The sequence below is a fragment of the Rousettus aegyptiacus genome, unplaced genomic scaffold, assembly GCF_014176215.1.
Source record: "Rousettus aegyptiacus isolate mRouAeg1 unplaced genomic scaffold, mRouAeg1.p scaffold_m13_p_15, whole genome shotgun sequence".
NCBI classification, from domain to species: domain Eukaryota; kingdom Metazoa; phylum Chordata; class Mammalia; order Chiroptera; family Pteropodidae; genus Rousettus; species Rousettus aegyptiacus.
In genome coordinates this window covers 16,316,254-16,332,121 of record NW_023416290.1, presented here as the reverse complement: position 1 = coordinate 16,332,121, position 15,868 = coordinate 16,316,254, and the positions used below count along the sequence as shown (strand labels likewise).

Sequence of the window (15,868 nt, the reverse complement as noted above, 5' to 3'; positions counted from 1 at the left end):
AAGTTATTTGTAAGTCTAATCACTATGTTGTAAACCTGAAACTAATATAATAATATCGTGTGTCAACTATAATTTTAAAAGTTTCTAAATTAAGAACAATAAATAAAACTGCTTATAAACAATTGTGAAGAGGTTTTCATGTGGACATAAGTTCTCAACTCATTTGAGTGCAATTCTTTTCAACTCCAGGAGCATGATAGCTAGATCACATGGCAAGAGACTGTTAGTTTTGTAAGAAACTGCCAAACTGTCTTCCAAAGCGGCTGTGCCATTTTGCATTACCATGAGCAATGAACGAGAGGTCCTGTTGCTCCATATCCTCGCCAGCACTGGGCATTTCAGTGTTTTGGATTTTGGGCATTCTAATAGTTGGTAGAAGTATCTCATTATTTTAATTGCAACTCCCTAATGACATATGACATTGAGCTTCTTGTCATACGCTTATTTGCCATCCGTATATCTTATTTGGTGAGGTGTCTGTTCAGATCTTCTGCTGATTTTTTAATTTGGTTGTTTCTCTTCTTATTGTTAGATTTTAAGAAGTCTTTGTATGTTTTGGATACCAGTTCTTTACAAGATATGTGTTTTTTGCAAAGATTTTCTCAAAAAATCTGGCTTGTCTTTTTTATTCGCTTAACAATGTTTTTCACAGAGCAGAAGTTTTTAGTTTCAATGAAATCCAACTGACCACTTTATTTCTTTTGTGGGTCATGCACAATTTTGCACAACTCAGTGATTTTTAGGAATTCACAGAGTGTGTAATAGCCGCTGACCACATTTATTCTTTTTAACCATTCATTTATTTGACCAGATAATTCCATTTTGAATAAAGTTCCCAAAATAATTGGTTTAGAGGTACTGAGTAGCATAACTTATGGTGGTAAATTGGAAACTAATGCTAAACAGTTGAGAATGGACAAGACAAGAGAATATTAACTATATGAAACACTAAGGTTCTGTTAAACATCACTAGCATGTAGAACCTCTTTACATACAAAAATAAGTTCATGGAAATGTTAAACAAAGGAAGTAGCATATAAAATATCATTCACACATTCATATTAGTTAAGAAAAAGTATAATCTGACAGATAGAAATAAAAATCCAGTAACATGTATTAGTTAGAATGAGTAGCAATAGTTACTGTAAAACAAATCCTCCAATCTCATACCGAAAGTTTATTTTTCATTCAGGCAAACTTGAATGCGAGTGTTTTGGGTAAGCAGCAGCTAAGGGACCCAAGCTCTTCCCATCTGTGGCTCTACCATCCGCTAAGCCTTGGAGTCCTTGGCCATTTCCTTCCTCTGCATTTTGCTGGGAGATGGGCAAGAGTGTGAGGAGGGATCGTGAGGGAGGTTTTTCTGGGCCAGGTTTGGAAGGCTGAACTCACCTGCGCCCGCGTGGCCCCACACACCTCCCTTTAAGGCAGGCTGGGAGAAAGGGGAATGCTTTTGTGCCCACATAGCACCCTCTGCATATGACAAAAAGAGGCTCTGGTTTCCTTAGACTCCTTCCTCCTTTCAATTTTGTTTAATCCGTAATAACATATAGTATCCCTCATTATTTTAATCTATTTTGTTCCTGGGTCCAGATTCTGAGAGTTTAGATACGACTTATCCAAGTCAATTAGGTTTCTGTGTTCAGATAGGAAGAGTTTTGATAACTAGGATTTCTTCATTCTTTCTCTAAAAAGAGAAAATTAAAATTTGCAGCCTCTCTGAGCTGATACCGTATCCTTCATTTCAGACAACACCTCCTAAATCAACTCAGAGTATTGCCCGTCCTATTTAAAAATTTTATAACGAGATTACACATCCTGCCAAGGAAATGATGTGTAATAATCCTTTCTGTAAGTGATGCCTCCTTCCTAACCTAAATCTTTTTCTTCTTTTGAAATAAAGCAAAACATCAAAAAATTTTTTCTAAGCAGTACATATTAAGAACTAGTGTTTGGTTATGCATTGGTAGCATTCATCATTGTCAATTCTTATAGAAGTTTTATGTTAACAGTGATATTTTACATAACGATCTGTAAACATGCTATATTTGGGAAGTAAAATATCTTTATTATAATAATCCATTCTAATTTTTTTTTTATTTCCATGATCACCTTAACATTGTTCTCCCGTTACCTTTTCATTTTAACCGAAGTGTTATAAAACATTTGGAAATTTTTAGGGTAAGTCAATTATTATTATCTTTTAAAAAGTATTTTCTGTATCTGCTTCCTGGTTTTTCCAGATTTTTATTATCATCAACTTGTATCAAATGTTTCAGATAGATTCCTGGGTATATTTACATTTAATCTATGTTTAACATGAATAGTATTTTTATGTTTACTATATTTAATCTCTGTAATTGTGTGAGTGCCTTTATTTATTTTTCCTATGGAGGTTTATTATATTCTGTTACTATATATTTTATGTTCCCAGATAAATCATTATTAATTTATGAAAAGCTTTTGTTGCTAAGTTATTACATTTATTTCTTTATTTTCTAACTAGAGATCATTAATGTAAGTATGCAATTGATTTTTTTGAAGTTTACATTAAAATCTTGCAATTTTGTAAACTTCCAATTTTTTGGTTGATGTCCTTGATTTTCTGTATAATTACATAATTAGTAAACTATATAATCGACTTTCTAACAAGATATCCAGAGACCTTATTTGGGGCCCTCCTTCGACTATATCTTTTTAAACAGTATTTTTAAAGTTTCAATAAGGTAAACAAAGTTTAATCTGTATCCACTCTTTATCTTCTAATTAAATAATTGATTAATTAAAACAAAAACTATTTAGAAAGTTAACCAAATTAAACTATGACGAATTAGAAAACATCATCTGAAGCAATCGGATTTGGAATTTGATTTCTACAGACATTAAAAAAAAAAATGATTGGTTGATATTCTAAGTAAACGTAGTAGATGTAACATAATAAATATTATAAATGCACTCTTTGTATAGCATTAAAATTTTGCTACAATGGCTGTCAGTTACTAGATCATTAACTACTTTGGGTGTTATAATATCACCACCTACTGGAGAATTAAAATCAGAAGATTTTCATCTTGGAAACCCTCATCAATAGGAACATTTATTGAATTCAGACATTCTTAGATTCATAACAGTTTTTAAGGTGTTGAGGTTCTAACCCTCTACTTTACAAACATAATAAAATAGACACGGAAGGACTAAATAGTTCAATGATTTGCCTAAAATCACACTACTAATTATATATAAAATGATTATATAAGACCAATTACACATCAGCCTATTCTGCAGGTCTACTACTTCTCATTCCCACAATGTTTTCTATAATCCAGGGTGACAGACAACACATTCATCGTCAGCGTTCATTATAATAATGAGCTAAATAACTAGAACACTCTTAAAGTGAAAGCAAAGTCGTTTTTCCTGCCAAAAGTATTTATCATAATTTCCCATTTGTCTCTTACTGCCTCCTAGATGAAGAGCTAAATTTTTAAGTTTTACGTTTTCTTCTACAGAAGACCATTGATTGAATGATTTCGTAAGAGCAATCTAGTTTCTCCTATCTTCCCTTTATTTTCTCACCCATGATTAAAGAAAGAAGGTAGCACTTTTCAACTCTCTCAATGACAATTTAAAGACCATTGGAAATCGCATAGGAAAGCAGCCTCCCTCTTAAACTGTAAATGAGAGAGTAAATTTGCGCTAAAATTTGCTACTAATTTCACAATATCTGTCAATAATATAAATCACACGGCCTCTGACACCACAATTCCACGTCTATGGATTTATTTTACCAATATTTCCACGCAAATGTTCGTCATGGTATTACTGGCAATAGCAAAAACAAAACCAATCTGGAAACGAGTCACATGTTATTAATAGTAAACTGATAAAAGAAATTGTGGGACATCAATACAGCCCTGCTCTATATAGAAACTGTGCAGCTCTCATTTAAAATGACATAATTCTATGTATACTTATAAGAAAAGACCACTTTGTTTCAAAAAAAAAGAGTCAGTTTTGCATTATATGTGTATTGTTATTCCATCTGTATAAAACTTTACAATTTTATAAATATTTACAATAAATATATATTAATACATGGTTTTACATAAATATAATTTTATAAATATGTGATAAATATATATACACATAAATAAATGCATTTGTTTATGCACAAAAAGGTCTCTAAGGCATATTACATCTTATTAAAAGGCAAAAGATTTATATGACCTGAAGAGAAACCAGAATATGTTGTTACATCTTATTAAAGTTACAACTCATAGAAAAAAAATTGTCCTACATTCTGAGGTAAACTGGTGGGGTAAACTGGAGGGGCAACTATGTAGAGCTTGCTACAATAAAAACCATGATATTTAGAAAGAGATTAAAAATTAAATTTAACCTTCAAATGTTGTTTTCTAATATTTAATGTGTTTCTAAGTGTGCTATAACTAATATAACTTCAATACATATATGTTTTTATGCTTGAAATGGCTACACATAATTTCTAATTGAGGCTTTTTAAAAATGAATTACTCTAACTCTTGATTGCCACTATCGATGAAAACTTTTTTTGCACTAGTATACAATAAAAAAATTTTATGACCATGCAAGAATTGTCACATAGCTGAAAGTCTATTTTTTAACTGAACATAACTGTAATGATAAAAATTTCTTTGGTGATGTGAGTGGATTTCCAAGTTAATCAAACATTTCCATACAGAGTATTTTACAGTCTAAATAATATCTAATTTGCTAAAGGCATCTGCCATGATTTAGATGCCCCTAGATAGAATTATATAACATATGTTGTGTTCTGGGTTGAAACTTCCCCCCCCCCCCAAATTCAAGTACACTGAGAAACTGAGAATGTGATTTTATTTGGAATAAAGGTCTTTGCATATATATAATTAAAATTCAAGATAAGATCATTCCGGATTAGGGTAGGTGCAAAATCCACCAAGAGTATCCCTAAAAAAGACAGAAGAGGAGAAGATACAGGGACTCAGAGAAGAAGGTTTTATGACTACAGAGGCAAGGGTTGGAGTGATGGGTCTACAAGCCAAAAAAAGCCAAGGATCGAGAGCCACCACCCAAAGCTGGGAGAGAGGAAGGGGATGGATTTGCCCTCAGAGCCACCAGAAGGACCCAACACTGGAGCCAGGAGCCCTGATTTCGGAATTCTGGCCTCCAGAACTGTGAGAAAATAAATTTCTATTTTAAGCCACCCAGTTTTTGATAACTTGTTATGACAGCCCTGAAACACTAATGTACATGGAGGCCACCTACAGACAGGGCCATGGCCCTGAGTAGGACCTCTCAGGGACCAGCTGCATTTCCTGTCCTCTGAGGACAGTAGAGGGAAGCGATTTTCTGAGAGCTGGACTTCGCCTGGGTTGCTTGTGGCTGTGGAGTAGAGGACTCCCTTTCACAAGGTAAACCGAGACTTAATTTTCAAGATGAGAAGTCCATCAGACAGCTGTGATTTTACCCAGCATTCCACAGGCCTGTTTCAGTCAGTCCATCATCTCCCATACAAATAGTTCAAGAAAACAACCTGTGAGTCCAACAGTTACTTAGAAGAAGATTGATGAAAATAAGATCTTCATTCAATCCCCATTCCGGTGTGATAGAATGTCCTAAAAGGGAGAATGAAGAAAACAATCAGAACGTTTCAGAGAAACCAGCATCTCGAACAGAAGAAAATGGCTTGGAATTTCAAGAAAAAATTAAACACATAGACAGTGAACTTGAAGGAAAGACATATTTGAAAAATGCCTCAAGAATATCAATGCACATGAATCTCAATCACTTGATACTGGGTCCTCCAATGGTCTCCAAAATGACTTTGTGAATGAGAATCTTCCCAAAAGAGGCTTAAATGAAGAAAAGACGAAGCTGGTGAAGCAGGTACAGGAGAAAGACCTTCTGAGGTGAAAAGTAGTCAAAACATCTAACTCAAAGAATGGCCTGTTTTGGCTGCAGTTGTTAATAAGGAAGTGGAGATGCTGTGGCCAGCTGTGGCTTTGAGAGCTGTAGTCAGTCATGTCTGAGGAGACTGAACCTCACTTAGGAGACAGGCCACCTTGGGTGAGATGGCAAATTGCTGCACTGTAACAGAACTGAAGACAAATTTGTGTTTCATTCATGATTTGTTTTTTCTCCAGAATATCTTTGAGAATGACAAGTTAATTAAAAGACTTGTACATTTTAGGGAGAAGGTATAAATCATTAGGACTTAGAGAAGGTATCCTTGTGAACATCAATTTAGGGTACGCTAAATTTAAAATAAAAATTTGGTATTTTGGGTAGATTTTCCAAAGAAAATTTGACAGTTAAAGAAATGTGTGTGTGTAGGGGGGAAATCATGTTTAAAAAAATGGTTGTCCATGGTTTGTTTGTTTCAACCTCAGTCCTGGAGGCAGGCTAACCAAGTCTGAATCCCAATTCCATGTTCCAAAGAGAGAGAACCAGATTGGCCAAGCTTGAGTGGCAGCTGCCAACTCATTTATCTAAGTTCAAGGGTCAGAGTCATATGGGTGGCTGCCAGGCCCCATCCTTACGGATGGGACGCAATCATGAATGAATGGACACCCAAAATCTTGGCTCTGTCGCGAACTATCTGTGTTCCCTTGGTCATCTCATAGCCTGTCTCTTTCTGTTAAATGAAAGAATTGAACTATGATTGCTAAAGTTCTTTTGAGTTTTAAATTCTATGGTCCAATGATTCAAATAGAAAGAATTGTAGGAAGCACAGCTGATTGGCAGAGGCTGGGAGTTGGGGTAATCGAGATGGTCAATACCTAGCCTTCCTTGAATGACAATCTTGCCACCCTGTGAGTTCTGTGAGTAAAGCTGATCCTCCTTTAAAACAAGCAAACTCTAATTGTCTTAGGATATAGGAACGTACATTCAGCAGACCCTCAAACAATATCATTTAACTCAGTGTTGTTCCGTTAAAATATCGATGACATGCCACTGAAACTTAACTCTTGTTAAGATCTGTTAATCTAATTGGTTTCATCATACATCATTTTGCTTAAAGTCACAGAACCTAACCACAGTGTTAAGGGAGGGCTTGCCATATTCTCAAGGTCTTTGGCACTTCAGTGACGGGGGTATGGAGTCCATGACTTAACACTCATGATGTTCTCATGTAGGCTTAGGACTGAGCTCGATATAGGGGTTTAAAAGGAATATAATACTTATAACATAAAAGTATTTACATAGTATTACTCCTTTAACAGTACTTAAATTCTTGAAAGCATGCACCATCAAGTTCTATGAATGTATTTATATATAAACATTTTCTAGAAAGGTTTTACTTATAAGACTCACAGGAAATACCCTTTGGGAAAGTAAAAGAACCTCCTGAAATAAAAATAATTTCACCTTGTTCATCTCTTTTGCTTACATAGACTTTAGTACTTAAGTATCCTTTAAGGTGGAGAATAATATTTGTTTTCTGTCATAATTTTTTGTCTGTTTTTAGTGCTTAATCGAGAGGTAATTGACAAATAAAATTGTAAGATATTTAAAGTGTATGTGATGGTTAGATACATATAAACATTGCAAAGAAATTCCCACCATCAAGTTAACATGTCCATGATCTCTCATATTTACTTTTTTTTCTTGGTGAGGAAACTTAAGATCTACTAACTTAGCAAATTTCGATTATACAATATAGTATTATCAACATATAGAATATCACCATGATATTCATGATATCCTCAGACTTTATTCACTTTACAACTGAAAGTGGGTATCCTTTTACCAACCTCTCCCCTTTCCCCCCATGCCCAGCGTCAGACAATGGCCATCAATCAACTGTCTCTATGAGTCCAGCTTATTTTTAGATTCCACATATATGTGATACCAAACAGTATTTGTCTTTCGTCTTTCTCTGGCTTCTTTCACACAGTATAATGGCCTGAATTAATCATTAACCCTGAGCTCCCTAGGTGATATCTCATCCTAGCCAGAGATGCTCTTTGAAATCTCTAACCTGTGACTGGGCAACAACAATGGGAAATACCTATTATTGCTGCTTTGTGCAGCCCAAAATGCATCCACTTACCTTTGGCTATATTTACTTATTTAATAGATGTGGTCCCTTAACCCTCTCTGGGTCAGATACTGTTCACATAGTTGTGCTTAGCACAGGACACTTGATTATTTCGTCAATACCTGAAAGAAGAAAAACGGGAGCCTGAAACCAATTCTTTTGATTAAATTAATTCACATTACCTGAAAAGAAGTGGAAAACAAATAAAAGCTTAAAAGCGAGAACTTCTTCCTATTTTGTCCCCACTGTAAAGAACAAAGAAACATAGACAGAACTAACACTGAGGTTGTTTAACCTCAGACTTCATCTTTTCCTGGGTAAAAAGTAAGAGTCAAATAGCAAGAGGCCCAAACCAGTCTCACCCAGTTTCAAAAGCCAGACAGTTTTCTTAATTCATGAAAACCATTTTTGTTTAAGTTGCGTATCTCATAACTTTCTCAAAGATTTTTGTTGTCAGATTTATGCTGCACTTTGACAATAAACAACAACCTATTGGTTCTGCAAAATGTAAACACAGCTCGCTTCTCTATGCAAGGAGGCTCCTGGTGTCACAGTAAAAATTCAGGGTGAAATTTTATAATTGTATTCTTGTTATTCATACTTACTGGCCTAATTCTCATCTTTACTCTGAGGGCTGTAATTGGGAGTGTTCGTCTTGTGGCTGAGGTGGGGCAGGGAGGGTGGGAGTTGGGAAGGGACCGGGCAATGGGGAAGAAAACATTCGATGTTTATTAAATCTCCGGAGAGAGAGCCTTCCGCAGAGATGAAGGTTTAAAGAAGAGCTAGTCTAAAATTTGCAATCAAATCAACTAGTAAAACTTACTTACAGTAGGTGCTTTATTTAAATATTGTTTTCAAACTTTCTTTCCCAGGCTATTATGAAATGAATGGAAACAACCGCTCAAAAATTTCACACCAGTTATTCTTCTCTCTCTCTCTCTCTCTCTCTCTCTCTCTCTCTCTCTCTCTCTCTCTCTCTCATTTTTTCTCTATTTTTATACCAAATGCAGCTTTATATTTCTACATAATAACAATCACAGTAATATATTTAATCCTCTCTTATGTGTATTTTATATAACACTGTATTCCTGAGAATTTCAACTTCTCATGTTCAATGAAGATTGGGAAGGCTGTGAAGCTGGAGCTGGATTCTCAAGTTACAGCTGAAGTCTGTTGGTTGGTGCTCCCTCTGGTGGACATATTTTGCATTGCACATGCCTTTTTTTTTTTTTTTTTTTTTAATGCAGGACCACATCATTGGAAGGCCAAGAAACATCTCATAAAGCCAATAACAATCAGGAAGTAATCTCAAAAGACCCCTGCATGATCAAAAATGCATGAACTTGATAAGATTGAGCTGATTGTATGCACTAGAATCCGTCTAAGAGAATTCGTTAAAGAATGGCTTGATTAAAAAAAAAGAAAGAAAAAGAAATCTTACCCTTTGCAGTGACATGGATGGACCTAGGAGATATTATGCTAAGTGAAATAAGTTGGACAGAGAAAGACAAATATCAAGTGATTTAACTTATATGTAGATGTAAGGAACAGAATACACAAACAAACAAAATGCAAACAGACTCATAGATACAGAGAACGAACTGGTAATTGCCAGGTGCAAGGGGGGGCTTGAGGGGTTGGGCGAAAAAAGTGAAGAGACAAAGCGTTACAAATTAGTAGTTACAAAACAGCCTCGGGGATTTAGAGCATAGCACAGTCACTATTAGAGTGATGGTTTGTGTAGTGCCAGACGCGGGCTGGCGTAATTGAGGGATCGCTTCATAAATTAGATGAATCTCTAGCCATTTTGCCGTACGCCTAAAACTAATATAAAATGAAATAAAATTGTTTTTAAAAAGTAACGGTTTGACACTGGCTCACAGATAAAACTGCAAAAGACTGCTTAATAATAATTATTTTAAAATGCTTATTCTGATTGATAAAGGATAATGGAATTTGGATTTGGGAATTGGAGAGGGAGAAACTCCACCTTCACCCTGTAGCCTAGTAGGGTAGCCTAGAAGAGCAGGAGCCACGGAAAACACATGCTAGTGAGCGCTCGGGTGAATTTCTTTGAGGAGCCTGAGGTGCCGAACCCTTCCCCAGACCCTGCAAATCTTGAGCAGAGAAGACAGAAATGTAAAGACCTCTGCAATAAACCTAAGGAAATATAACAGACACAAACCCCGAACTTAGATATAAACCTTTCTGACCTTTGTGAGTAGTGAGGAGGGTGAGGTGTAAGTCATAGAGGATGACACCCTCTGCTTTGGCAGAGTCAGGAATCACAGAGTTTGGAGAAAATCTCGTGTTTTTATAGAAATGGGCTTTCTGAATACATGTGCTTAAAAAGTTTGGATCCTGGGCTCAGAGCAAGCCTGGGCGAGTTAATTTACAACTTTATAGCTAGAGATCTGCGGAGAGAACTCCAGAAGTTGTCATGTTTACATGGCGAGGGAACATGAGGCCCAGGACTGCGGGGACATCTCCAGGTTCTAAAAGAGACACTGGGGCTGCGTGGCCCTTGGGGAAATGTATTTACACTCCATTTAGTGTGAGAACCCAGGGCCTTTTCCATCTCATCTCTAGGAAGCAAAGTTTTGTCTTCCTCCTCTGAGGCAGTTGCCTCTTTCTATAAGCAGAGAAATCCTTTTTGCTCCTTCCCTTGCCCATGGAGCATCTGGCCACTTGTCATACCAGGAGAAAGCACTGGAGGAAAAATAAAAAAGAGGCTTTGGTCTGAGACATCCAGTTAAAAATAACTATTGAAAAGACAATTGGAAATGAGTCCAAAGTAATAAGAAGTAGGTACTGGAAAAAATGGATTTGAAAATTCTAAATGCAGTCAATCCTTTATTCACAGAGTCCATATTTGAAAATTTACCTGCTCAATAAAATTTATTTGTAACCCCAAATCAATACTCATGGGGCTTTTGTGGTCATTTGTAGACATGCGCACAGAAGCAAAAAATTGAGTTTGCCCAATGAGCATGGTCCTAGCTGAGGGCGAACAAGGAAACGCTCTGCTTCTTGTTTTAGCTTTTATAGCTGTAAATAAATTCATGGTCTATTTACATTATACTTTTTGCATTTCTGTGCATCTTGTCGGTGATTTTGCTGTTCAAAATGGCCCCAAGCGTAATGCAGAACTGCTATTCCTGAATGCAACCTTCTAAGTACCTTGTGGTGAAAACACGGGTATAAGATAAGCTTCGTTCAGGCAGGACGTGCAGTGCTGCCGGCTGTGAGTCTAGTGCTAATGAATCAACAATATCTGTTATACAAGGTGTCTTTCCACAGCAACAAACATGAAACAAGGTTACGTATTAATCAGCTGATGAAAACGTGCCCAGGACCTTGCAAGAACCTAACTCTGTGTTTCCTCTAGGAGCAGTGGTTCAGGAACCGCTAACTCAGTGTTCACAGCAACTTTATAGAACAGAACCACTGCAAACAACAAGAATTCACTGTGTAGAAATGGTAGGGATGAGAGTGGACGATATTGAGTAGCGAAAGTATATGCAGTGAGAAAAGAAAAGGGCCAAAGACAAAACGCTGGGGAACACCACTATTCAGAGGGCGGACAGGAAAGAATATATTAGAAGCTCAAAAGGAATGGCCAGGTAGGTAAGAAGAAAGTGCTGAGAATAACCCAGAGGAAATTACAAAAAGGCAACAGAGTCACCAATGTCAGAAGAGGGGAAAAAAAAAAAAAAATCTCCCAGAAGACACGGAAGAATAAAGGAAGAACACACTTTTTAAGTGTAATGGACCTGAATTTAAAACAGATCTGCTACCTAATAGCTGGGTTATATAAGGAAATTTATCTTATTTCTCTGATCCTCAATTACTTCTTCTGTAGAAAGAAGACAAACCCTAAACCAGAAGGTTGTTGTAGATTCCACAAAATAACACGCACAGCCCATGAAATCAAGCAACTATAGTCTATATTCTATAAATATTAAAAGCCGAGATTAAAATGTTTTAAAGGATGAAATAAGGCCATTGTGTCCTACGATGACCTCTGATCTTGGCATTAATGATATTTCAGCATAAGTAAAATTATACAAGTGTCAGTTTCATTTATGTTGGGCAGCTGAAGTTGGATACAGTTTATTAGTCCAAAATGGATAGGCCTGCATTTTATTCTACCTTTCCTATCCATACATGATAAAGATCTCTGTTGATATGCCTTGTTATTTCTTGACTTCCTGTGAATGGAATGTGGGCTTTGGAGATCAGTCGAACCTGGATCTGAGTTATGGATCCTTACCTCTTTCATTCATTCACTCATTCATACACTTAACTAAATGTACATGTTGCTATCCATAGCCGTGAAGCTGAGAGATTCCAGCCAAGCCGAAGACATCGAATCTCAATGCCCTTTCAGCCCTTTGACCCTTCCCCAAGGCCCTCGATAAAATGGTTTGGTTCTCCACTCCAAAAAAATAAATAAATAAAAGTATATATTATGTTCCAGATTCTCTGGCAAAGCACCAGAGATAAAGACATGGCCCATGGCCTCCATGATCTTACAGTTTAATGGAAAAAATAAATAAATATAACATGGTCTTAAAACGAAGCTTCCAGTTTAAGCAGCCTGAGAAACAATACATATTCAATGTCGAAGCACGTGTGAAACCGAAGCTCCTAGAAGACGATTCACATAGAATAAGTTCCGTGATTCTCGAAGCCCCCGTAACCACTTGGAGAATATAAAGTAGTCAGAGACTGAAGAAGAACTGAGGTGTTTGCGATCATATGTCCTTGTAGAAAAACGGGAAGAGATCCTTCGAGCTGAAAGAGAGGGGACTTCAAAAGGAAGTCTACATGAATGCCGGTGAATACTTTTATTCACAGTTAACATGTTCAGGTGAGTGGAACAACACAAACACATGTGGCAACTCCATGACATGACATGAGCAACTTCATTCTTGAATTGGCTAATAATTTCCAAATACCGGAAGAATATGTCCCTTCCTTTCTTCTTGCTAGTCACAGCTTAACAGTTATAGACATGGCACATTTTAAAGTCTTAACTGCGCTGTAAACATTTTCTCCACCACAGTCTTAAAATAAAGTAGAAAATCAGCAAAACAATAGATTGAGCTCTTATTTGTGGTATTTAGCAATGTCCGAGGTTAATTTCAAGCTATGAGCATGTCGTCTGTCACTGAACGCAGTTAGGAAAAGGTGTCCGACATGCCATTATCTTGTATCTCTACCATATAGAGACGATGGATGTAAATAACCTCGAGGACATAGATAATAACATCTATTGAAATAATTAGGAAATGATGATTCGTGAGTATCGATTAGATTGGTTTTTAATACAACTTAATTGTAAATACATATAATTTAATTTTTAATAGTAGCTGTTTAACAACCGTCCATGAAATTCCTGAAAATTGAACAATAGTCACTCACGAGCCAGTATAAGCCACCTGTTACACACCGTTGACTTAAAGTACATTGAAAACATAGCCTTTACTGTCCTAGCTGTCACTCTCAAATTACTAAAACATGGATTTTCCTTTCTATGAAATTAGTGGTGACCTTTGAGCAGTAATCTCCTCTTCCTTTAATGCAGGGGATATCTTCCAGTCCTCATCTTGCTGATTATCTGTAGGAAACGACACCATTAGTTTCCTCCTCGCTACTGGGTCATCACTAGCGTTTCCAGTCTCTTCTCTTCATCCTACCTCTGACTATTCATTAACTTTACTTCAAATGTTCCCCGTTTTCCACTGAGTCCTTCGGCATTGGTGTTTCTGAGTATTCTCGGTGCTCGCATGGTCTCACGTTTCACACTGCCTCTGGAAGCCTCATCTCCTCTGCTATCGCTTACATGCAGTCAACACTGAATCCACATCTCCAAACCTAGATCCTCTCCGAGGCTTCTAATATCTGGACCCACATTTGCAATTGCTTCATGTTGTATTTTTTTTACCCTGGTGTCCCACATAAATTTCAAATTCAAAATGGCCATACTAGATGTTTCTTTCTTTTGAAGTTTACTTCTCCCTTTCAACTCAATAATTTACAGGTAGCACCATTAACCCGTTATCTAACTAAAATCCCAAATGTCATTCTTTATTCCTCCTTCTCTCACATATTCCTCACAGAATATTCTAGTGCCTGTTAAATTTGACCCTAATATCTCTACCAACTACTGCTTCTCTCTATATACCACTAATTAAACTCCTCATTGTCGTAATAACCTTCTAATTTTTTAAGTCATCGTACACAGTGATGCCTCTGTGTTCTTTCCAAATCACAAATCCTTTTAATGGCTTCCAACTGCCTTAGATCAGCGGTTCTCAACCATGGTTGCACAACAGAATCATCTGTGAAGGTTTTTTTAAACAACTTCGTAAATGTACAACTTACATATAATAAAGCACACTTGTTTTACATATATGGCTCAGTAAGTTTTTGACAAATGTGGGCTTACTACCACAATCGAGATACAAAATATTTCCCTGACATCCAAAAGATCCTATATATCCTTTTCCAGGCAAACTCCCCAAGTTTATCCTTCTTCAAGGAGACAACCCTAAGCAATCAGCAGCTTCCTGTGAGCACACTTAGTTTTGCTTGTTCTGGAATTTCATATAAATTGAATCAGACAGTATTTACTCTTTTGTATGTGGCTTCTTTTATGAATTTATCAAAATATTATCCATCCATTTGTTGATGGATTTTTTTTTTTCAGTTTGGGGCTATTCTGAATAAAGTTTCTATGAACATTTAGTACAAATACTTTTGTAAACATATATTTTTATTCCTCTTGGGTCAGTATTTAGGAATGGAAGAGCCGGGCATTATGATAACTGAATATTTAACTTTAGAAGAAACCGTCTGTTTTCCAAAGCGACCGTCCTACTCTACTCTCCCACCGGCACTGTATGAGAGTTCCAGGCAGAAGGCCACAGTGCACACAGCTCGTCTTACCTGTTTAACACCCCTTCTCTGCGACATCAGAGACCTGCACTGCCTATTACTCAATGTCTGAAAATGGTTGCTTCATATTTTTTGTCTAGTTTTTTAATCGTTGAGAATGAGATGGCAAGCCCAGTACCAGGTACACCGCCATCGTCAGAAGCAAAGTCCACTTGGGAAGAGTCTTAAAAAATATGATGCTAGAGTTCCACCCTATAATAATTAAATCTGAGTTCCTGGGATGAGGGGCGTGCGAAGGGGTTTCTAACGTGCAGCAATGTTTGAGAATTATTGCCCATAGAGTAATGTTTAATCTCTTCACTCAGGAATGACCCTTCAGACTGTCCTAAGCCTAGATCTCCAATCTAGATCCCCCCATAAGCTTGAACCATGTAGTACTTTATGAACCAGAACAGGACATTTCAAAGCTATGCCTTTTCCCGTGGTTCATTTTGGCCCAAAGTCTACTAGAAGTACTTATCCTTAAGACTGAGCTGAAATGTCACTGGCTCTATGGGACATAAAGAACAGTCAGGGATTTCTAGGGTAGAATGTTGTAGTAAAAAGAAGATTGGGTCTATGGCCATACCATCCTGAATGCGCCTGATCTCGGCTGATCTAGGAACGTAAACAGGGTCAGTCAGGTTAGTACTTGGATGGGAGACCGCCTGAGAATACCAGGTGCTGTAGCCTCTCAAAATAATTAATTAATTAATTAATTAAAATAAAAAAAAAAGATTGGGACAACAAATGCAAGGTTTAGTATCTGTTCCCATCATTTACAACAGGGTGAAATTTAGTTACCTGGTTTCCTCCGGTATAGCACGGTAATAACAACACTTGGCTAGGGATAGACAGTATTACACA

The 15,868-nt window shown here is 36.8% G+C and overlaps 1 pseudogene; it reads left to right on the top strand.

Moving 5' to 3' along the window:
- The first annotated feature begins 5,453 nt into the window (after window positions 1–5,453).
- On the top strand, window positions 5,454–6,067 carry LOC107521180 (annotated as a pseudogene).
- Window positions 6,068–15,868: the final 9,801 nt, after the last annotated feature.